This window comes from Stegodyphus dumicola, chromosome 5 (assembly GCF_044657685.1).
Source record: "Stegodyphus dumicola isolate Sdum_Otavi_A_Nest chromosome 5, ASM4465768v1".
NCBI lineage: Eukaryota > Metazoa > Arthropoda > Arachnida > Araneae > Eresidae > Stegodyphus > Stegodyphus dumicola.
The window spans coordinates 113,274,244-113,298,162 of NC_140772.1; the positions used below are offsets into that span (position 1 = coordinate 113,274,244).

The following is a 23,919-nucleotide window of genomic DNA, read 5'->3' on the forward strand; positions in this document are numbered from 1 at the left end:
ATGATTTAGTTTAAAGTAATTAGGATTGTAAGGTAATTTTTATTAATTTAATGTATGTGCTCATTTATATTTTAAGTAGTGTTTTTGAATTTAATTATATTTTAATTAAATGATAGTTATTTTGTGAATTTTATGTTTGTAGGAATTTGGTATACGTTATCAGGTAATTTCATATATGTTCTTTTTACCGGGTTTAAAGATTGAGAAAATTGTCATGTATTTCCGTGAAATTTTTCTAATTTATGAGAAAAAAGCAGTGTACATGGATGTAGTGAAGAGTGTGCGCAATGCCATTTTTGTGCAATTCTGGGATTTTTTTTTAAGTAAAAATAAAAATAAGTCGACGTGTACATGGTTTAGTGATATTTTAATTAAATGATAGTTATTTTGTGAATTTTAAGTTTGTAGGAATTTGGTATACGTTTAAGTTGAAGTAAACGTGCATGGAAATAATTTAAATATTTGATACTAAGTATTTGTAATGCTTGCGGTATGAATTCGTTGGTGACGTGTATAATGTAATAGATGATTTAGAGGTAAAAGTTTTTGGATATTTTATTTATTTTATATGTGGAAATGTTCATATTTGGAAAGGGTAAATACTTTTTCGCGATCAGGTAATTTCATATATGTTCTTTTTACCGGGTTTAAAGATTGAGAAAATTGTCATGTATTTTCGTGAAATTTTTCTAATTTATGAGAAAAAAGCAGTGTACATGGATATAGTGAACAGTGTGCGCAATGCCATTTTTCTGCAATTCTGGGATGTTTTTTTAAGTAAAAATAAGTCGGCGTGTACATGGTTTATGTGTATGTGTTATTTTGAAAAACGCGTAAGGAGTATGGTATTGTGCACTTTTTCCCAATTTTGCAGTGAATATTTGTCATGATTAAGCAGTTTTGTTAGATAAAATTTCTAGCATAAGTGTAATTCGGCTAGTAGATTGTTGGAAGAAGTGTTCAGTAGATAAAAAGAAAAGAAACATGTCTTTACTTCGTTAAGACAAAATGGCGGCGGGAAAAAAAAATAGAGGGTTGCTGTAGGAGAGTTGGTCGCCAAATTTTCGCCAAAAAAACGCCAAGTTACCATAATGTAAAGATCAACCATAATTTTTTTTAACGTAAGATATGATTTAAGAGAAATAGTTCTTATTTTTTTATAATTTTATATGCATGTAAATCGACGAATATTTGTTACGATTTTGATGAAAATTTTAAATTCAGCTTAAATACTTCGATGCATCTTATTTCAGAATTTGAATAAATTAGAGACGTAATTAAATTTTACGTATTTGATTACAAAGCACTTTTTGAGCTCTAACATAGCTAAAACAGTTATAACTTTTACAGAAAAAACTGCGATTCATAGAGTTCTATTTCATCAATAAATAATAATTTAATAATAATAACAGTTCCATGAATAATTAAATACATCACTTTTACTAAACGATAGTACATAAAAACACATTATTCATGATATAATCATTCATAAATGTAAAACTCTAAGGGAAAAAAATAAATGCTTATAAAAACTAGCCGCTCAAGAAAAAGTGAACATATAATGGGTTTGCTGAGTAAATTCACAGTTACAGCAAATAATTAATAAAACCAGAAATGAAGACCTGGAATTCACAGCTACAGGTAAGAAAGTAATAATAGAAATGAAGAACTGGAATTTCAGAGCTTCAGATAAGAAAGTAATAATAGAAATGAAGAACTGGAATTTCAGAGCTTCAGATAAGAAAGTAATAATAGAAATGAAGAACTGGAATTCACAACTACAGATAAGAAAATAAGATTCAAGAAGTAAATTCACAGGTACATATATGCTTTTTTTTCTTTTAAATGGAGGGCACTAGCCATTTTAGGCTTTAGCATTTCTAAGGACAGAAGCGGTTCCGATGTCAGCATGTAGATGTTCGAGTTGGGCAGGAAGTGTGTTCACACTTGGTGGCACTAGAAGACACGGTTTTTCATAATGGGAGGAAAATACATACATGCATGCAAACATACATATTCTTCATTATTAAGTAATACAGCACATTTGGTTACATACAAATTAAAATGTATTTTAATTTATATAAACTAAATATGTTATTAAGAAACAAAAACACTTAAATTACCGTATTACTTCGAATCTATACCACAGGAAGATTTTTTAAATTGGCAAATTAAAAAAAAAAAAAAAAAAAAAAAAAAAAAAAAAAAAAAGCTGTAATCGAATTTAAGATCAGTAGGATTTTTAAATTGTAAAAATGAGAAAAATGGTAAAAAATAAAAAATGATCTTGCACCAGGTATTGAAAAATACCTACCATAAAAGCATCTTGATTTCTTAAATATTAATTATTAAAAATGCCTTTAAATCATTCGATTTGTTAATTTGAAAGGTAAATTAGAAATCATATATTCTGCCAATGTCTGTCTCTCTGAATTGTTTACTTAAGCGGCTGTATGCAATAAAAAGACCTAGTTTCGCGAAATGGTATTATTTGCGAATGCGACTGGATGATTGGTTTGGTTTGGTTGACTTAATTATGGCAAAGCACATCAGGGCTATCTGACTAAGGGGAGGGATGCCTTCGTGGAGGACGTTCTAAGGGAAACTGGCTCGTATACACGTTACACATGGGGAAAACCACGAAAACGTCCATGCAGCCAGCCAGTTCGCGGGATTCGATCCTCGGACCGAACTACCAGTGTTCAGCGACTTTATCGCTCGGCCGCTGGTGGGCCCGCGACTGGATGATATATGCATAGTAGCATAACGCAGCATTTTAAAGACTGCATTAGAGACGTTTCTAAAATACAGGCCTAAAAAACTGCTAAAATAAAAACTGTTAAAAAGCAGAACAATTTAAAAAGCATTGTTCAAATTCTTCCCTTTCTCTATCCGAAATTATACTACAATGACACTTTCTTAAAGGGGAAGGAAGTCCTGAACAATAACTCAGGATTTGTAAATATTATTTTGAGATTCAAACTTCCCATTAAAACTATTACAGTTACTCCATTTTAGGTATCCTGCTTGTAAAAGTTGGAGTACAGAAAAGTAATTTGTTAAGCAACACATTTAAATTTAAACTCATGCTCAGTAAATATATAAGTACCCCTCTTTTCGACTATTCGTTCTTCAACTCTTAGTATATAACCAAAATTTAATATATACGATCTTTACAAAGAAATGAACTAATGAATATAATAGAAAGAACATACTTCAAAGATGCTTTCATACTTTCATTTAAGGCATAAAGGTAATGAATATAACAATTAGGGATATAATATCATTTTGCGGGGAAAAAATAGGAAATATTCATGCATAAAAAGTGCAAAAATAGTAAATATTTCATACTAGAATAATATACGTATTATATTCTAAATACAAAATATGAAAAAGCATACTTACAACTATAATATATCAATCAAAACTTTTGCCTCATTCAAATTTAATCTGATCTTTTGAGTAAAATATTAAACTGGCACAGTATAGGCAAGTGCATTAGGTGTAATTTATTCATATCAAACAGTAAGATCCAAAACCCACTTTTACACAACATAATGTGTATTCAGAGAAGTCAGTTATAATCTGAGGAGAGCTTTGAGCAAGCTCATCTGTTTCTTAAATATTTGCAAGCAAACTTTTATTTAATCCACTATCTATGTTTTAACGCTAAAAATTAACAAGGATTTTAGGTATATCGATCCAGTTAAGCATTGCATTATTTTGCTCCAGCAAAATTTAAGCAGCTTTGTGTAAAAATGCAAAGTTAAGTCTTTAATTTCATGCGTCGCTCGTCAAGAAAATTACAAAAATCTTTCTTGGGAACAGAGGGTTAATGACTTAATCACACTTTAGAACACTATCCGACTTTTCGACTTTTATTCACAGCCATGAAAGAAAATCATACGCAATTCTGCGATATTAAAAAAATATTTATCATAAACAGTGTTAAAGACAGCTGATCAAAGATTTTAATCAAAGATGGGACTGAAGTCATCCTCATTTTTAACTTCGTACTTACGCAAGCTGTATTGTAAGGACTTATTTGAGATTATGTAATACTTTAACTAGTAGTATAATTCAGTATATCAGTGTTTTTATACTTGAATTAAAGCATCTGGCGTGTCTTTTGCAGTAAAGTTATAATTTGATTCTATTAAATAATCTTTTCGTTTAAATTAAACAAAGTGTAAATTTTATTACGTCCAAGCATTAGACGGTTATCTGCTACAGAAAAGAAGTATTTGTACTAAATTTTTAAAATTTTCAGAAATTAAATTTAAATTAAATTTTTAAAATTTTCAGAAACTGGATTGGATTATATGGGTAAAATAGATTAGGTATTATACGGGTATATGGTATGGCAAAGCACTAAACTACAAATGGGGAGTAATACCTTCATGGGGGAACATTTCAAGAGAAACTGGCTAGTATCACGGTAAGTTCGGAGAAAAGTTAGCATCCAGCTCGTTCGCTCGGATTTTAATGTGTGTCGAACTACCAGTGTTGAATGATTTTACCGATCCGCAGCTGGCGGGCCTTAAATTCCTGAAGGAAAGAAGCTCATTCACAAATCGAAAGAGGAACACAAAAGTGTAAAATTTAAAAACTAGACAAGAAAACAACTTTAGTTTGTCGTAAAGCCCAAGGACGATTGTACCTTTTTTTTAAATTAAAAAAAAATCAAAATTTAAATAGCTCATTCATGTTAAGACTTAGGTAGCCTGAAACTTTTGGTGCTAATATAGATGGAATTTAGATCTCGGATGAAGTACCAGCACTTAATAAACATTGCTAAATAAATCTAAGCTGATAAGCTTATGGCCGAACTCAACTCACCTATCGATAAACTTTGCTTGAATTACGATAAGTTACTTAGTATCTCAAAGCAGTCGAGACTTATTAGAGAAACTACCACAAAAGATATTAGGGGAAAGCTGCTCGCTTTCTCAAAAGTTTAGTACTGTTAGGCCGGTAAATGGCAGAAACTAAAACGAATCTGAAGTATCAGTCTTAACAGCCTTATTCATTCAGCCAATAGTTAACAGTTTTTTCCCTTTGGAAGCAGGTCTAGATAAGAAATTGTTTTTCCTGCCCGCTCAGGTTTGTATATTTAAAATGTTTTCTAATAAAATTTATTTTTAAAACAAAAATATACGCACACAGGAAAACTGGACCCTGGATTTTAAAATTAGTTATACTAGTTAGTTAAAAAGACTGCACCTAAAATTCTGTTTTATATATGACCCTGATACGTTGACGGTTTCCATAAGACGGATAAATAAATCATTTGCAAGATATGCGCAGAGTGACGATATTTCAAAAGTTAATGAAAATTTTGTTTTTCACCTTACAGGGGCATAACGTATATGCTATGAGCAGCGGTACCTGTTTCCTCATACTTTGGTTATAATCCTCTAATAAGGGTCACCAAGGTCATCACACCTGATGCGAAACAAAATCATCCCACACTCAATGCATCACATATCTGTTGCAATGGTCTGCACTGCATGGATGCCATCACGAAATTTCTGGATGAACTTGCGCAGAGGTGGTATGTAAATAATGCGTCTTTAACAAATTTCAAGAAATTGCATGTTGTCAGATCCGGCGAATGGAGTGGCCGACTTATTATTATCTCCACCTGGAGCATCTCCGATCACTTCTATGAAAATGATGGCCCAACTCTGGTCAGTTTCAGAATCTAACTGCTGCAGTGGGTATCCAGTTGGAGTAACTACCAACTTTCCATCACTTTTAGAAATGCGTCATCAGTCATAATTGATTCAGGAAGGGAAAAGGATGCAGGTTGAATGTTTGATTTTTGACGAGTCACACAGTTGCGTGCTGTTTAAATCGGAACAATTACGCTACACTACAGTCACAAATAGGATACATTCAAAACAGTGCCCATAGAATGCCTTTTCCTACCGAAAAGCCATCTTAGAAATGCTCTCGCGAGCCTTTAGAAAGCAAGAAAAGCGAACTGCTAATACCGCATGAAAATCTTGCGTGATTGTTGTGAGACAGTGTTGCTGTCTAACGTGAGAAATAAATTTGTAATTAACCTTTGAATATGCTCTGCTCTTTTCTACATGTCCTACAGGGCCACGATTTTGCTTAATTCTGTCTCAAATGTTGTTGAAAGGAAACAAAGCAAATATCGCTGTTTGTTAGCATTTACAAAAACAAATAAATAAACTTTCCGGGAGACACAAAAAAGTAAACATGTTTACAAGGATTTTATTCATACGATGGACTCTTGCACATTCCCGTAATTGCTCCCACTTTTACTCCATGACGTAATAATTGCATGCGGTTAGGTATCATTACTTTTTTTGAACGCCACTTTAGTTTAAAAATGGGAGTTTACGAAAGTTTATTAGCCTATTGCAATAAACAACGTCAATATCTTTCCTAAGGAATACACGACTAATTATTTTAATACATTTTATAAATGTTAGGCTGAACATACAAGACTGGTTGGTTTAAGATCGCCGGAAAGAGATTATTAAGGAAAGATATCTTATAATCTGGTCTTCACTCTGAAATAAAAAAGAATTAATTTATTATACATCGCAAATACCCTAGAATGCATATTTATTAAAAATAAAAATATATTTCTTTTGAAATTTTTAATAAGCACTGGCGAACAGAAATATAATGCAGCCATGTATAGTCAAAATTAATGACAGCTATTTAAAATATCAATAGAAATGAAATAATTTAATTTCATGTTTCATTATTTTGCATTCTTCTATGAGCATGGGTATAATACTGTCAATAATTAGGAATTAGCCATTATAAACAAATCTTTTGAACAATAATCTCAGTTAATATAAAAATATGATTTTAAGGTTTTATCATTCTGTTGGGTGGGATGGGAGATTTAATCAGATATCTTCAACTTTTGCTTTTGATTATTTCTTCTGATGTTGATTTACACTTACTGCAGAACACAATTTTCATTATTAATAGTATATCGATAAATTTCACGATTTAATAAATTTAATAAGCGAAAATGTTGATTCTCACATCAAAGCTGTTCCACATATAGATCTGTTTTTCAGACTGGGTTACTATGCTTATACCTTGCTGTAAAATGCATTCAGAATTCTTGTAGTAGTTTGAGATCAATGCGCGTTTTAATACGTAATGATTCTCATTCTTCGCTATAATTTTTATAGAAATATAACGTTTTCAGATAAATTTGCTGTTGAAATTCAGATTATTATCAAGACCTTGCTAGATCTTGATATCGACATTCATTCAGCTCACGTTCGTGGACACAGTGGAAATTTTGGAAATGAGAGTGCTGATGCTCTAGGAAAGCTGGCCACAAAAACATCACATTGATTTAAATCTCCGCGTTCCTATTTCTCACTGGAAGCGCTATCTTTATTTGGAACAGGGAATATCTGACCTCAACAAAAGCGCAATGGATCAAAAGGTCTTAACGTAGAGTTCTTCACAGAATTAAAGCAGATAAATTTTGAACAAATTTTAAATTAATTCAATTTTTCTATAAACGAGACAATTTTAAGTGCTATTTAAAGCGATCTGAACTTACTTCAAGGTGCTTCGGTTTGGTTTGGTTTATTTGACTACGGTTTAAAGCACGCGAGGGCTATATACCTAACGGAAATATGGTTCTTTCTTGGTGACTTTCTAAGTGAAACTGGATCGTATACACGTGACACGTAAGAAAAACTACGAAAGCCGCTCATGCAGCCAACCCTTTCGCCGAGATTCGCCGTACTGAACTATCAGTATTCAACGACTTCACCACTCGGCCGCTGGTGGGCGTTAAGTGCTTTGTGCCAATTGCAGTAGCGGCGATGATGTTAAGCATATTTTTCTTAGAGTGCATTCATCATGTCCAGCAGAGGTAGATACTTTAGGCAATTCTGAAGCACCTGTTTGTATCTTGGACACCAATTTTTTCTAAAGAGACAATTTCTGCTTTTCGGAATTTCATTCTCAATTTAGATTACTGAGATCTCTTTATTTTATTACTTTTTTTTACTTTACTTTTTCTTGTAAATCTTCTTCTTCTTTCCTATCTGCAGAGCTACTATACATATGTTTATTAATTTTGTCAGTGCTATAACTTACTTGTGCAAGCCTCGTAGTGTACTTTGTGAACACGAATATATATATATATATATATAGAGAGAGAGAGAGAGAGAGATAACACTTTCCTGACAATCCAATTAAATAACTTAATCAATTTTCCTTAATAAGCGTTTTCAATACTGATTTATCCCCCCTCACCAAAATTAATAATTAAGCTTGCCCAGATTAAGCAGTATAAAGGCTCAGTTAATTCTACATTGCATATCATGTTTCTTCAAAATTGAAGCTATATTCTGTCTTCAGATCGTTTTTGTAATTACTTTATATCTCACTGCTGAAAAAGTTTTCTGACTAGAATAGAAATACATGAATGATTGCATAGTACACGAGACTGAAGCTGCGGTTTCAGTACAAATTACTATTCATTACGAGGAAAAGAAAACAACAAATTCAATATGTAAAGAGATACAACTTTCAAACAATAAAAATTTCAAATGTGTGTACTGGAAAACACTTTTCTGATGTGAATATAACTATTAGGAAATCTAATTAAAAACAAAAATTATCCTTTGCAATGGCACCAGAAGTTTTAATTAACCATAAATGTTTAACGGCTACGTATTGAACACCGCAATTCTAGACTACGAAAGAAATTTCTAATCGTTACGAAATATTTTCAACACCTAAAATTTAAACGTAAAATATTTTTCCTTGTTCATATCATTGAACATAATATACCATTTTCAAAATGTAAAATAAAAAGGCAATGATGATATTCACCTCAGGCAAAAATCCCGTTATCAGTTGTTGAAAACTCTGTAATCTCAATTTAATGGCCCAACAATGCGATAAGCCAGCCAGTTGTAGCACTTTTCTGGTTCTAAAACTGGCAGCCCGAAAGTGAAAGTGGTTGCCACGCTGCTCGTCTTAATATCAATCTTCACGCTTGAAATATTTCGCGTAATAACCAACAGTGTGTAAGACAACCTTATTCGCAGATAGTGGTGGCTTGGTTAGTAGCACAGTTTCAGGTAGAGGTAGGAGAAAGATGTGCCGAAGACAAGCTGCCAAAAACCGCGACCTTATATTTTTCCGATTGAGCGCTTCACTAAATTCAGCAGCTGCTAGGTAGGACTTCAGGGATTTGCAACTGTTCTTTTTTTATTAGGGAAATTTCACCGGGGGTCATTCCATCAAATATAATAATTTGTTTCAGCTCGATAGAATAAGCTGAATAGAAGTATGTAGAAGAGTAAAAAATATCAGTTTCTATTAAATACATAGCCATCGAAACATGCTTTAATATATTTTTTAATAACCTTAGAATTATATAAAAAAGTACTGCTTATTTTAGAAACAGTGTTTCTAAATGAATATCAGTTTTTTAGATAACCGGAAAATTAAACAAAAATTATGGTATATTATGATTGCATGAAATATGTTCAATTACTATAGTTTACTTATTAATTACAACCGTAAAATATAATTTTATTATACAAATTTTCATTTTTGATGTAAATATTAGTAATATGTAAAAAATGTTGCTAACTAAACAAACAGCAATATGTTTTAGTACAGCAATAAAAAAGGTGTTACTTACGATCATTGTTATAATGTATCATATGAATTAAATTGTATTATTTGATCTAGGCAAAGTACAGGAGGGCTACCTGCCTCAACTCCATCCCAATTTTGACTAAGAGTTCGCCAGGTAGATATTACCCCATGATCCTATATCACTCTTTCCCTACCAGCAAGATCTCGATAGGACTTAAGGCTCGACAGATTTTAAATATCCTCACGTCGCAAAGACATTAGAAACATCCACGTTTGGAACCTGGATTCAGTGACGAAGGAATATGTCAGTCTATGCATGATCACCATTCTAAGTCGAGGCATCTATAAAAGATCACTAACATAAAACAAAACCATTGTTCTTAATAATAAATATGACAATCATACAGTTTATATCATCTATTGATAATCATGCAGTTTAAATTATCTATTGATGCAGATACTGATAAACAGGCAATTTATCTTGGATACTAAAGGTGTGAACTTCGCTATCAATAAATACTGTATCAATAAATACAGTATAGTAAATGTGTTGGCTTATGAACAAAAGTATAATAGTAAATGCATTTGCTCATGAACAGTATAGAAAACGGAATTTCTGCATAAAAAGTTCAGGGTGTTCAGCCATTAAGTTCGTAAATACAGGTAGCTCTATTCCTGGCGAGGGCTGGCCGCCTAAATTTTCTGTGAGTCTAAAGACAAATATGAGTCAGCGTATCTCAAAAGTCCTCAACGGAGGAACTGGTGATATATATATATAGATCTAATATGCTTCAGATAACCTAACCCTATATTATTTTAGTCTTTATAGCTTATTTTAATATAAGAATGCAGTATAAAATCATACAACATGCAAAATATTTGTTCAGAGACTATGATTATAACGCTTTCGATCAGTATCATGCTATTAGCTATTATTAAATCTCACTGGAATCAATGTTTATGTATGAATTTCCTGTATTATCCTGCGTTGGTGAACAGTGAAGCATATCTGAAATTTTATGGATAGATTATAGAAAGTGGGATTGGAAAGAGCCTTCAGTGGATGACGTTTTCAGGTGATTTGGTCCGTATTCACGTTAGGGGGCAAAACACTTCCAATTTTACAAAAGATATTTAAAAAAAAAAAAAAATAACGATGCAAATTCCACTTGCTAAAATTGCAATGCATAAAGACTTTATATAGAATGGGGGAAATAAAAGTGGCCCGTTGCCCCACCCTGTACTAAGCACAGAACTTATGCTTTGCTTTTATTCTCACAAAAATAAAATTAAATAAAAAATCATTTTGGTTTAAATTAAAAATATTACTCCATGTGCATGACACACATACGAGTAAGATATTATTCAAATAGAAATTTCGCGAAAAGTAAATGCTGTAAATTAATTGTTTTCAAACTTTTACTGCTCGCGAACTCTTGGGAGTGCATGTACATGAATAGTACGCTTCATAACTCCTATCAGTTTAATGATTAGGCTAGAACTACAGATAAAAAGTACAATAATGGAATTAAAATGCAGTAGAATAATGTGAGCCAACAGCGTATCGATTTACATTCAAAACTTAAAAAAAAAAAAAAAAAAAAAGTTACAGAAAATTCACGTAAATGCTATTTTCCTCCACGAACCGCCTGCTTTGCCATACCATACAAAGTAGAAATAATTTCAAAGCTCTCTAATTCCATATTCCTCCCCCTCCGCCATTTCTAAATCGCAGAGGAGGAATGTAAATTATGCATATCTTCGATTATAAAATCAATGGGAAGATTGATAACAATTTTAATAAGATGACTGTCTACGATTTTTTTACTTCTTTTAAATTTTGTCAGCCTGTTTTGACTTCTTTTAAATAAACCAATAATATTCATTAAACATCATTAAATGCCCTCATTTTATGATAACAGAGTCGGCTGACACAGCCTTCGGCTTGAATTCGAATCCCGAGTTAGGCAAGGATGTTTTAAGTGTATAATGTTTCTGCAACATAATGTCACTTAAAATGTTTCAAGCCGAAAGTTCTCTCGTGGGACTAAAGTAGAAAGAGAGCATTGGATCCTAAGTCAGGGGGCTTCTCCTACAAAAGTGGGACTATGCTAGGAAAATTCGCGCTGATACCTATAAGCTGCCTAAAGTTAACAAAAGGAGCATTTTTTTGCCTACAGGTCACAACAGAATTCGCAGACATCATCTGATGTCACTACCAGACAAGCGAGATAAGTCACAACAGTACGCAAATATTATTATTTGCAAATGGATGCTAGGAAGTTGGTTGGTTGACGGATTAAAGCAAAGTATGCAAGGAATATTCAATTAAGGAAAGAAATGCCTTCGAGAAGGACTTTCTAACGGAGACTGGTTCACACGATCAGCGTATACAGAGATGCTAATAAAATGTATTACTAATTTTGTACTCGTGACATCACTCATTCATTACCGTTATGTGTCCCACATGAACTTCCGACTACTTTGTACACCAGGATGAATGATTTCTGTTTTAGACAGTTTAACTTAAATACTAAAGAGTACACAGTTAAAAGAAAAGTTGTGCATAAAACTTACCGTGGAGAGAAAAGTGAACAAACACATAATTTCATTTGGTTTCTGAAAAAGAAATAAAATTATTAATTAACGTAAATTAAAGAAGATATAGCTACATATATATAAACCTTTTTTGAAAAAAATTAAAATTAACATAAAAAAGAAGAAAAACATTATATGCAGAATGCTTCCTTAAGGAAGAGAGAGGAATAAGAGAAGAGGAATTAGGAAATTGAATTTACTGACTGTGTAGTTGTTATACAATTAAGTCATTACATTACTTTGATTAAAAAATACCCCTACTAAAGCCTACAGCGCAACCTAGCCATAATTTTACACATATTCAGGTTCCTGCGAGCCGCTTGCTGCCAGGCTTCGTAAAGTTAAGCAACGGAAAATATTAAAATGACGCTTCCAGAAGTCACTGAATGTTAATTCTATATCTCAGAGTAACTCAAAACATCTCTGAAAACCATTTGTAGCGGACTTGTAAGTTTGTATCACGTTATCGGGGACTTTTTTGTTTAGATAACATGTTCGTCACAAGAGGCCTTCGTGATCAGAGGTTCTATGGTATGTACAATGTTTTTGTTAAGTATAAAAAATCCTAAATACTATATCATTATAATACTGCAGCTTTTATCCTATGGACTTTTATTTTTCTCCCCACAGACAGTTTTGTTTAACGCTGATGGTTTAGAACGGCAAACTAACCACATGCGCTGTCCAGCGGATATATTTCATAACGTGCTGATATAACGGTTAGCGAAGCTGATTGCCGTACTAATGGGCCCGAGTTTGAATCCCCGAAAAGGTCTGGATATAAGTTTATAGTGTCTGTTCTGCAAAGGGGCATTTAAAATACAAGTCAAAAACCCTCTCGAGACGTTGGTGGTAGACGAAAAAGTGTGGGAGATGTTTGGACCGCCTCTCCAGGGGTATTCTCTCACAACTGGGGCGGAACTGCACTGTCAGTGCGGCAGGACTAAAGGTGTACGACCAACAATAAAAGTCTTCTGTCTGGTCTACTTCTATCTGTATGCGTATACCACATGCAAAAAACCTGTTTTGTTTTTGTTTAACTTATGCGTAAACACCGCTCTGTATTTATTTAATTTATACGTAAATTTCAGCCCGCATTTATTTAGCTTATGCATGCATAAACCCCGTTCTGTTTTTGTTTATTAGTAAACCGCGGTCTGTGTCTCTTTGATTAAAGCGCATACCTCGCTGCATGTTTATTTAACACCACGTCCCGTTTTTGTTTAATTTATGCGTAAATCCTGATCTGTGTTTATTTAATTTATGCATAGACCCCGCTTCTGTTGCATGTAAACTAATCTGATGCTGGATGAGAGTTTTTCCCATTCGACTTCCGAATATTACTTGCTTTACGAAGAATCTTTTGAACATTTTCACACTGCTTTTCGAAAACAATTTAGCATTTGTTGAGCGTTGACTTAGAAAAATTCGATAAGTTTCAGTCTTTTGGACAGAACTAGATGATGTCTGCCCGTCTAACGCCGTTTTTCAAGAAAAGATGTATTCATTACTTCTGACTAATGAGGTTTTATCATTCTTATCTGGTATAAAAAGGAAACTGTTCCGAGAGCAAGCTCTTCCCTGTATCTACTTTTATCGGAAATAGATATCTCCGACAGCAAGAAAGTTCTTTAATAACGTTTTTGTCAACGAGGTCAAAACAATTCTTTCATTATTAACAGCGAATCGATATCTATCTTGCTATGTATATATATATACCATATAATTGCGACGATATATCTTAAACATGGATCTTGATTTGGATTATTTAGTTTAGGGAAATTACACTAGATCCTAAACGCTAAAACGTAGTTCTGGTTATGCAAAACAATTTGGTACTTGGCTAATAACTGAAATTCACATTAAAGCAAACTAAAAATGCGAATTCTAATTTCCAGACAAGGTACCTGAATTCAAATCTGGAAATCTTAATTATTTAGATAGATTCTTTGAATTTATTACTACGAAAATAATGTCCTTTCATAACAAAATTCACGGTTGAAAAGAAACATCTAGTTGTAGCACTTGGTTAATGTTAACACTGTACGAAATTTAAGAACCTAAAGTTATCTTTCAAGGAACTTCGAGTTTTGCTAAGTTTTAAAACGTCGCCACTCAGTAATTTGTAAACTCATCTGAGATATTTGCGATTATTTAAACAATATAAAGAATAATATAAGATAATACATATTTACTAAGTAGTTAATAAATTACGTAATTTAAGTGGATTGTAAGCCATTGTAGGCCAATCTATAGACTAAACACGAGATATATATATATATATATATATATTTTTGCATGCAGTGAATTCTGTCGTAGCGAGATTTTCCAGAAAAAACATCTCTGAAATCGATTATTTCTGAGAATGTAACAGCACCTCTTCTAGAACCGCGGTTATCTTTGTATCTCGATGGGTTGCGGTCCAAACCAGTTTGGATACAGGAAAAAAAGAAAAAAAATCAGAAAAGTTTCAGGTTTTAAATTACGTCCAAAGGGGCGTTTTTTAACATTTTGTCTGTTACCTTTATTTATTAAATATCACGTTCTTCTCACTTAAAGCATAAAATTCAGTTCAAGAGCAATACCGCAAAATAGTTTTAAATTGAGCATATCTTTAGAATTTCGGATACAGAGTCTCGCGCGCTGGAGATAAAAATGTTTTTTCTGTACAACGTTGACATTACTCGTTTTGAAATCCTTGAGTTTGTTAATCAAAAATTTGTTAAGATTTTACAAAATATGAAATCGATAATAAAACAAATTCCAAATTTTAAATTTGGGCTTCCACATGCCCATATTCGCAGTAGGATTACGTCATTAATTCGATGGCACAATGTACCGTTGTTTTATCAAAATGCGAGAAATATACATACATTTTTGCAGATTTTTCATTATTTAATTTCTTCAAATATAACGCAAGACTCTTAACATTTGGTGACAACAGTTTGAAAAGTGAACCGACATTTAAAGTTTTCAACGCAAAATGCCAAAACGAAAACAATAGTCTCTCAGGGACAATGCGCCTTTGGACTGAAAAAGAAAATCACAGTTCTGAGATATAATGACTAGTTTATAGTTGATATAGTAATACAGTAATTCATATAGTAATTTATAATTGATAATGACTAGTTCATAATCGTTTGTAACTATTTTTTATATATTCACAATCTTAAATCTTGAATACACATTTCTGTATACTAGAATATATTAATCTTAAATTTATAAACCACAATAGAAGTTGTTTGGTATGACTGCTTAATAATTAAAAGGTCACAATAAAGTTAGGCTGCAGCACATTGAAAATCTTCTGATCCAAAAAGAACTGAGATATTGAGAATTTAAGATTGGATTAACCACTGCACAACAAAAAGGAGCATTTTCTTAATTATATTTGATAACTATAATAATAATTTATAAGTTAATAATCACAAAATTAATATATATTAAATACAATAAACCTTAAATTCATACATACGTTTACACTATACCAAAAATGTTGTATTTTCATTTTCCATATATTTTGGAATGCATCACTTTACTTACAGCATATTAGAAACGAAATGCAAAGGAATGCCCATGCTGAAATGGGGCAATAAAGCAAAATAAGAACTGTAAGCTCTAGATAAAAGTATTTTTGCTGAATTATGTACCGATTCTTTACTCTTTCCGATATGTAAAAGATGGAGGCATTAATTACATTACAAGCCATTTTAACAATATATTTATTTCAGAATTGACAAACCATGTATTCTTATATGCAATAAGAGGAATATAGTATGAAATGAATTATTATCTTATAATGTAATACTATAATTTGTAATCGCGTATCACGATAAATAGCTTCGTTTCTTGTCTGAAACTGTTCTGAGCAAAATATTAAGCATTATTCAAAAATATACCGAGAAAAGGCTTTCTCAGTAACATCAACATCTTCAGTTTTAGAATTTATTACATTTAACAACATAGTATCAGTTTGAAACGAACAGTGCCACGCAAGTAAGGAAACTACACAAAACCAACATTCATCCTATTAATAAAACAGAAAATACTAATTAATGAAGATATGCAAAATGCACACGAGAATGATACAAGCAAAGCAACTTAAAAGATGGCCGATTGTAAAAACTACTACTTACATCCGAAGATGCACCGAACATAGTTACACATGGCAGTTGGCTGATTACAGAAACTACAGCAAAGAACAAGATACTTCCACATGCAATTGCAGTATAATCTTAACTGGAATTATGACACACCCTGATAATACATATTCACTTCACGGCTTTTATGCACATAAGAAAACGTTTTATGCAAGATAATTTAACAGATATCTAGTTTGGTACACATAGAAAACATTATCTTTCACGATGTATATTTTTACAAATTTTTACATCTACTTTCATGCTTTTTTAAGAGATATTCTCGCGTTGCATTATAAACTGCATTTCTCAAAACTGTAAGTTGCGTTTTCAATTTGAATACCACCAGCAGACTAAAAAGACTGCTTCAAACCACATTAAATAAAATCTAAAATACCTCTCAGCAAGTACTGTTTAATAAACTTTGATTTCAAGTTATTTAAAAGAAGAGTAATTTAATGTAAAGAAGCAACTTAAAAAATTAATTCCATTTGTATAATTACTAAATCGGAAAAATCTACGGTTCTGAGACGCAGTCTATTTTCAGCGGCGTAATTTGGGGAAAAAAATGTGTCTTAGATTTCAAGAACTAAATTACTCGTATTTTCGTTTCAGAGTTATCAAGCTCATGTAACAAAATTATGTCATAAATTTTTAAATTCTATTCACTTTTATTGCCATGCTACATATTTAAATAATACGCATAAATACATTTACATAAATAATTTTCGGCTAGTTTTTAAGTTTATCCATACTTTGGCAAGAACCCAAAATAAAACTTAAAAAATTCTATCAAATACTAGTACGAAAACTCTTTATATCAGCGGGTCCCAAAATGTTCTGGGTCATGAAGCCCTTCTCAGAGTCAACTCTTGTGCAGCCCTTTTATGTCTTACCAGTAACTGATATTTAAAATTAGAATTACAGGGGTTTGAAAAAGTGTATCTTAAAACTTGTGCAATATTCATAATATGAAATTATATTTAAAAATTTTTAAATTTACCATAATAACTTAAAATGTATGGAACAAAATGATACTCTCAGAAGTTAGCCATATATTAAGGTTATTCCAAAGTACAATACTACAAGTTCTTCATTATATGCAATTCGATTTAAACGCGTATTCATTTATCACTTGTTATTTTAAAATTTTATTGCTCTTTATAAAAAAGCAATAACAATTAAATTTTACTTTTATGAAACTTTAATGTAGCGTAGGCTTAAATTAAAACATTAAAAAAAAACATAAAAGTTTAATGAGATATCTGTGGTGGCATTTTTGGAATAAATTTTCTTATTTTAGGTTTAACTGTTGAGAACTTCAGGAAATGCCTTGCTTTGCACTAACGCGGATTCTATATATTGTTTTGATACCTATATAAGTAGAAATTCTGCTTTCTAATCCGTTGTTAAGAAAGATAGGAGCACTAAATTTGTTTTTTAAGATAAGACTTTGAATTCATCTTGTATGCAGCCCAAACTCCGGCAGACTTTGCTGTTGAAACGCGATTTTTAGTTCGCCATGAGATATCAAATCTACGACGATCTCGTATTCAGTTAAGCTGGATAAGATTTTGTTCACACTGAACACATTCAGTACCCATTTAAAATCATTCAAGCTGCTCCTTTTGATCAGTGGTTAAAATAAAGTTCAAACGAGTCTTTCAAAGTTGCGAGATATACCCGTACATGTTTCTGCATTTTCCCTTGAAACTTGACGATATTTTCTTCTAAGACGGGTTTGTAAAATGGATGCATTCATTATCTTCCTTTTGTCCATGCACTCCAATCTAAGCATAAGTTTCCTCTTAAAACACACTTTGACGTTTACATAAAAACTGTAGCATTTTGCTAATTCGGCCAATACACTATTTTACATATCAAGTGTTCATCATTTCAAACTCTCGCCAATTACAGCATTATGGTTCATTAAGAATGTTATTATCTGTGCATGCAATTTCATCAAACAAATCAACGGCCTTTTTCTCGAAAATGCCACCTTACTTCAGTATATAGCAAAAGGGACTCATGGTGGATTTCTATATACTTTGTACATTTATATATAGTCTGTACATCAAGAGCCCGCGATTTACATATTTAATTATTTTTACTATCCCATTTATCAATGAATACTAATTTGCTACACATCTAAACCTCATAAATATCATATCAAACGCAAGGAAAGCTCGTGGGAAATTTACTTAGAAATCTCGATACTATCGCTATGGAATACTATCACCGTGAAGTGATTCTAAATCGACAAAACATATGAAATCTTATGGGGCTAAGTTTTGATAAGCTTCGAGTGGATTCCAAAAGTTCTCGAACACACAATATTCAACTTTATGAATTTCCGCGTTTGAATATGATTTCTGAATTTCTGACTTTTATTCCTTTGTTTGTTTGGTTGTTTCCTTTTCTTGTTTCTTATTGTTTAGTTTCATTCAGTTTTTTTTAATTTTATTTTCCTGACATGGCCAACTAGCCCTTGAAAAATGTACGCGGAGTCCTTACGGCTCCATGAAGCACAGACTAGAAGCCGCTGCCCGATTATGTACATACAAAACACAAAAGAAAGCATAAACTAAGACTACTAATAGTACACACAGTGCTTTTACAAGGAAGCTGAAAAATGATAATTGGTGTGGCTGCTCACTGAAAGAAGTTTCTATAGAGCTCTTTCTTCGATTTTATACAGCCCTTAACTGCCGTTATGAATTCACTGTTTGAACAGAGTGAAGCAAAGGAATTTTAATGCACAATGCAAAGCCGTTTATTGCGCACTGAAATATAACTGTTGCTTACCATCTTCCTGAATTGACAGATTTGACACATACGATCACCAACCTTCCGTTCCACAGAGTTAAATCTCACTTTTCAATATACAGTTTGAAAGCATTTCACAAATTTAGAAATCAGTAGCGACGACAAAGAACAGGAAAAAATATGACAAGACTTCACTTCTACGAAGCAATCGAAAAGCTTTATAAAGTTGTCAAGAGATGCACAGCATTAAAAGAAATGTATGCAAAAAGCTTCGAGTCATTAGGTTCGTTGGAAAAGCCAAAGAGATGAAACATGAGCAAACGCCTTCACCGGGAACTGAACCACGGACCTCCGGAATACCAGTTCAACGTACAGAACCACTACACAACAAAGGCTCGCTAGGAAAGTGGGAGAAATACCTTATATACTACCCTTTTTAAAGGGCGACTGGGGTTTTTAGGGGACCTAATCGGCAAATCCTGGGTGTGGAAATCACCATCCAACTCCCTTTTTAGTTTGGGCGAAACTGTAGAGACATTAGGTTATTTCGAGGCCAGAGAGATGAAAAAGGAGCAAACGCCTTCGCTGGGAATCGAACCACGGACCTTTGGAATACCGGGGCAACGTTCAGAACCACTACACCCCGAAGGCTCGCTAGGAAAGTGGGAGAAATACCTTATAAGATAATTCGTCATGAAATAGTTCTATTCAGGTCTCAAATGTTTATGAATTGAAACTTCGTAACAAAATACTAGTTTGATGTATCTGATTATGGCAAAATATGAGACGGCTATCTACTTATGGATAGGAATACTTTCTAAAGAGAACAGAACAAAAGTTAAAGAAGAAAAATATTTGGTTTTGAGTTTGTGTTCGTTCTGAATGAAACATATTGCTTCTAATTTTTAACATTTATTTAAATACGATGCATGCACTAGATTCATTCAAATACACATCATTCATTCACACGCTATCTAGTGGCATTCACTTGTAACCCTAAATAAGACAATGCACGAAAGTGACCCACAAAAGACGATTTTCAGCACCTACCCCAGCAATGAAACAAAAAAAATTACAAACAGCTCCTGTCCTGAAACAACGAAAGAAGTAAAATAAAATAGCAGAAAGTAAAATATATCTATATGTATATAAATAACAAAATGAAACGCGCTGTTACAAATCACCTGCCAGTCCTTTGTTCCAAAAAATCTTTTGAACGAGCTTATTATTTATGCTAAATACGGTCATTTCGAAACTCCTCTGACGCAGAGGTAAGTACTGCGACTACTACCGTCATTAAAAAAGACTGTCGTCTGCGCTGGCATGCAATAAATATGGCGGAAGAGAGAAAAAAAAGCAGAAATAAAAGAGCCGCAATAAGGATACAACTAAAAAGGTAAATAAGTTGGATAAAAAAGCCATAATGTTTGAAATTCGAATTCGTCTGTTCGAGCACTGCAATTTTGATGCTCACCAAATGATGAAAAATAAAACGAAAATTCGATATAGCAGTTACCAACATAAATTTTCCCCCTCTTTTTCTCATATAATCTATTTAAATAGAAAAGGAAAGCATAGAAGGAAAGAAATGGCGAGTAATTTTTCACTTTACTAAAAGAATTCCAGTTTAATACTATTACCCATGATTACTTGCTCGAATAAGATTTTACATATAAATTCCATTACCCAGGCAAAATGTTTAAAATATCTGTTTGAATAATATTACAATTGCAAGTTGGTACGGCGTGTTCTATCGCTCACAAGGGAAGTTTTAACAATCGGATTATTTTATCCAAATAAAATATCAAAATCAGGAACTTTCTGAAATATCAAGCAACGTGGTGCAGAAAATATTTAATACGTCACTTTCGAAAAGAAATATTAGCTTTCAGGTTTAATTCCAAAATAATCTTTAAGTTAATATCTTTAAAAATAAATACAATTCAGTTTATAGAACACCAGAAAATGTTAAGAGAATAATGAATTTCTTTTACATCGCAACTCTTTTTATTGGCTTTCTAAGCCAAGAATTTCTTATCATCTAGAAAGTAAGTCAAGAATCTCTCATCATCTATAAAGTTATATATAAAATTGATTTAAAAAAAAACTAAGTTGGAGAAATTGTAGAATGTATCACCAATGCCCAGTATACTGCTGTAATTGTGACTAGACGAAAAGCAAGAAGAAAATGCGGAAGCAATCGAATCTTGTACCGGTTTTTGAATTTATTCGTTGAAGAGATGTCCACTCATAAAGATATCTTTAAAAACATTTCTTAAAGGCATTTTATTTATACCTTGAATTCGCTGCCTTTTACATTTTATCTCCACGTAAGGATAGTATAAATGACATTGATACGATATTGAACGTTAAATAAACGACTTTTAAATGCGTAGCAATCTGAGAAATTCCAGGAAATGGATAGGTAATCTTTGGAGAAGTCGCTTCAACTTCGGGTTTTTAAAAAATGGCCCAATTTCTTTTTACGCGACAGAACTGTCAAAATACAGAGGAAATAGTCCAACGTATATATGTAACATACTTTTTTTTAACAACTAATTGCAGATGGCGACTTCAGTGTAAATGGTGTCCGCCGAAAACATCGCGGAGAGAACAGCGCAAGGCGAAAACGTCGTGGTACCAAACATCGTGGGAGAAAATAAAGCAAAGAGAAAACGTCGTAGCTCTAAAACATCGTGGCACAAAATATCGTCGTCGAAAATAAAGCGGATCAAAAACTTTGGAATTTAAAAACATCATCGACGAAAATATCGCGATAAAAAATAAATACCTACAAATAATCGCATGACAATAACATCGCAGACATACGTTTTTCAGGCTTTAATAACTATAAAATTTAATAATTGTTTAATAATTGTAAAATCTGGCATAATGGTTTGTAAGCGCAAGATGTAAAGAAGGATAACTTTTTACTTTCGTATTTTTTATTAACTAATAAATATTTGTTGAAAATATAAAATGGAAATTTAAGTATAGAAAATTAATGCAATTTATTAGCATTTAATAGAATTTCAAACTGACATAGTTAACTAACAAAGGTCATTAATAAAGTGTTTTTTATAAGTTTTACTGGTAATTTTTCATGAAAAGTATTATCTATAAAAGAATAGAAAAAGAAAGATAAGTAACTGCATAATCCTATCTATAAAAAATTTCTAATTATGAGATTATTTTCTTTACTTTTGTTAATCTGATACTCTTATAGTGAAAATTACTTTTTGTTTTATTTAAATTTCCTGTTTTGCTTTTTTTAAAATTTATTAATTAATAAAAAATATGAATGTGAAAATTATCCTTCTTTCCATCTTGCTCACACAAATCATTATGCGAATATCTATTTGCAATTATTAAAGCCTTAAATATTGTGTCTGCGATGTTATTGTCATGCGATAATTTGCAGGTACTTTATTTTTTACCACGATATTTTCGACAATGATGTTTTTAAACTGCGAAATTTTTGAACCGCTTTATTTTCGACGACGATATTTTGTACCACGATGTTTTAGACCTGTGATGTTTTTCTCTTTGCTTTATTTTCTCCCACGAGGTTTTGTATCACGACGTTTTCGCCTTGCGTTGTTTTCTCCACGACGTTTTCGTCCGCGATGTTTTTGCTGCGATGTTTTCGGCTGTAACCGTGTAAATAGGAACTTAGAAATTATGTGTATTGCGGCCTGATCTCGAAAACTAAGCATGCCTGTGAAGAAAAAAAAAATGATCTGCAGCTTAGATTTTGGAGCTTTTTATTAATTTACATTTTTGAAGAAGTTAAGAGTCGATTATGAGGCATAAAATTTATGCATCTCCACAAAAAGGTAATACGATAACAACATAGTTATTACATCCTCGATTCCTGATAACCCATGCTAAATAATACTGTGCACATGAGTAAATAATACATGAGTAAATAGAAAAAAATCAGAAAATAAGAATACTCTAGAAAAATAAATTCAGAAAAACTATACGAAATAAACTCTTTAGAGGTTTAAAAGTTACACAATGTTGGAAACAGGTTTGATGATAATAAAACCCCATGAGATTTTCACTTTTTCTTCCGAAGGCGGCGTATTATTTTCATTGATAAAATATGGCAGATGCTGAATGTCATCAACAAATTCGAACTCAGTTACATAATCGATCAGCTTGTCTATATATCATAGGATATCATTTCTCATTCTCCCCTCCCCTTCCCCATGAACTGCTTCGCATCTTTTCCAAGTCTCACAATATCTGAAATATTTTTAAACATACTGTAATGTTAAAAATATTGTAACGCTTTATATATCAATAATAAGATTGTATCCAAAGGCCAACACAGGATGTAAAAAAAAAAAAAAAAATTATCTCGAAATGTTCGCACGTTGAGCGGTTCGCAAGTTAAGGCTTCCATTATAAACAATTCCTGTTCTCTTGTCCGAAGTCACAAAGATCTTTTAAAAAGGCCTGTTTCATAAGGGAAGAAGAGCATACGAAACGCTAATCGCAAATTAGATCTCTTCAGTCTTTTTTTTAAACGTGTAACGTAATAAAACTATTAATTCAAGCCACCAGATACATAAGTTTGTAAGGATCTTAAGTTTTACTAACGTTTATTTTTACTAACCCTGGCGCCACTATCAGGGTCTATGTTCCTTCTTACCTTCTTCGGGAACATACAAGGACCTGACTCGGAACAGAGAGCTTACTAAAGCTATGTTCACTAATTGTGGTAAGTAGACAGGATACACATGAAGGGTATACAAAACCCTTTATTTTTCTCTAT

The 23,919-nt window shown here is 32.4% G+C and overlaps 2 long non-coding RNA genes across 7 annotated transcripts in view; one reads left to right on the forward strand and one right to left on the reverse strand.

Annotated features, from left to right (window-relative positions):
* Positions 1-23,919, reverse strand: part of LOC118186347 (uncharacterized) — a 294,871-nt gene that overhangs the window by 76,737 nt on the left and 194,215 nt on the right. For 2 of the 6 annotated variants that reach the window (XR_015041195.1, XR_015041197.1), the window contains exons 1-2: positions 16,368-16,481; positions 12,211-12,252 (exon numbers count right to left, since the gene is read on the reverse strand). This is a non-coding gene — a long non-coding RNA (uncharacterized LOC118186347). Of the gene's footprint in view, positions 1-6,246; positions 6,546-9,676; positions 9,976-12,210; positions 12,253-16,367; positions 16,482-23,919 lie in introns of those variants that run through there. The other 4 variants (XR_015041194.1, XR_015041196.1, XR_015041198.1 and 1 more) reach the window with 3 other exon arrangements.
* The window catches only part of LOC118187111 (uncharacterized), a 274,560-nt gene that overhangs the window by 304 nt on the left and 250,337 nt on the right, over positions 1-23,919 (forward strand). The gene's annotated exons all lie outside the window — the stretch shown is intronic.